Here is a 2073-nt window from a genome sequence, read left to right on the forward strand (position 1 = left end):
AGCGTCTTTTAATTTCATTGCTGCAGTCACCATCTGTAGTGATTTTGGAGCCCAGAAAAATAAAGTCTGACACTGTTTCCACTGTTTCCCCATCTATTTCCCATGAAGTGATGGGACCAGATGCCATGATCTTTGTTTTCTGAATGTTGAGCTTTAAGCCAACTTTTTCACTCTCCTCTTTCACTTTCATTAAGAGGCTCTTTAATTCCTCTTCACTTTCTGCCATAAGGGTGGTGTCATCTGCATATCTGAGGTTATTGATATTTCTCCCGGCAATCTTGATTCCAGCTTGTGTTTCTTCCAGTCCAGCGTTTCTAGTGATGTATTCTGCATATAAGTTAAATAAGCAGGGTGATAATATACAGCACTGACGTACTCCCTTTCCTATTTGGAACCAGTCTGTTGTTCCATGTCCAGTTCTAACTGTTGCTTCCTGACTTGCATATAGGTTTCTCAAGAGGCAGGTCACATGGTCTGGTATTCCCCTTCTTTCAGAATTTTCCACAGTTTATTGTGATCCACACAGTCAAAGGCTTTGGCATCGTCAATAAAGCAGAAATAGATGTTTTTCTGGAACTCTCTTGCTTTTTCAATGATCCAGCAGATGTTGGCAATTTAATCTCTCATTCCTCTGCCTTTTATAAAACCAGCTTGAACATCTGGAAGTTCACAGTTCACGTATTGTTGAAGCCTGGCTTGGAGAATTTTGAGCATTACTTTACTAGCGTGTGAGATGAGTGCAATTGTGTGGTAGTTTGAGCATTCTTTGGCATTGCCTTTCTTTGGGATTGGAATGAAAACTGACCTTTTCCAGTCCTGTGGCCACTGCTGAGTTTTCCAAATTTGCTGGCATATTGAATGCAGCACTTTCACAGCATCATCTTTTAGGATTTGAAATAGCTCCACTGGAATTCCATCACCTCCACTAGCTTTGTTCATAGTGATGCTTTCCAAGGCCCACTTGACTTCACATTCCAGGATGTCTGGCTCTAGGTCAGTGATCACACCATCGTGATTATCTTGGTCGTGAAGATCTTTTTTGTACAGTTCTTCTGCATATTCTTGCCACCTCTTCTTAATATCTTCTGCTTCTGTTAGGTTCATAGCATTTCTGTCCTTTACTGAGCCCATCTTTGCATGAAATGTCCCCTTGGTATCTCTAATTTTCTTGAAGAGATCTCTAGTCTTTCCCATTCTGTTGTTTTCCTCTATTTCTTTGCATTGATCACTGAGGAAGGCTTTCTTATGTCTCCTTGCTATTCTTTGGAACTCTGCATTCAGATGCTTATATCTTTCCTTTTCTCCTTTGCTTTTTGCTTCTCTTCTTTTCACAGCTATTTGTAAGGCCTCCCCAGACAGCCATTTTTCTTTTTTGCATTTTGCACGTCCCCATGCCCGAGGCCAGGGGCAGCGGCCGGGAGGACCAACCTCACGCCCGAGGAGCAGTGGCTGCCCGGGTGCAGGAGGGCCTAGAGGAGCTATCCCACGTTGAAGGTCAGGAGGGCAGCGGTGAGGAGATACCCCTTGTGCAAGGTAAGGAGCAATGGCTGCGCTTTGCTGGAGCGGCTGTGAAGAGATACCCCACGCCCAAGGTAAGAGAAACCCAAGTAAGATGGTAGGTGTTACAAGAGGGCTTCAGAGGGCAGACACACTGAAACCATACTCACAGAAAACTAGTCAATCTAATCACACTAGGACCACAGCCTTGTCTAACTCAATGAAACTAAGCCATGCCCGTGGGGCAACCCAAGACAGGTGGGTCATGGTGGAGAGATCTGACAGAATGTGGTCCACTGGAGAAGGGAATGGCAAACCACTTCAGTATTCTTGCCTTGAGAACCCCATGAACAGTATGAAAAGGCAAAATGATAGGATACTGAAAGAGGAACTCCCCAGGTCAGTAGGGGCCCAATATGCTACTGGAGATCAGTGGAGAAATAATTCCAGAAAGAATGAAGGGATGGAGCCAAAGCAAAAAGAATACCCAGCTGTGGATGGGACTGGTGATAGAAGCAAGGTCCAATGCTGTAAAGAGCAATATTGCATAGGAACCTGGAATGTCAGTTCCATGAA

Source organism: Bison bison, unplaced genomic scaffold (assembly GCF_000754665.1).
Source record: "Bison bison bison isolate TAMUID 2011002044 unplaced genomic scaffold, Bison_UMD1.0 scf7180017864067, whole genome shotgun sequence".
NCBI lineage: Eukaryota > Metazoa > Chordata > Mammalia > Artiodactyla > Bovidae > Bison > Bison bison.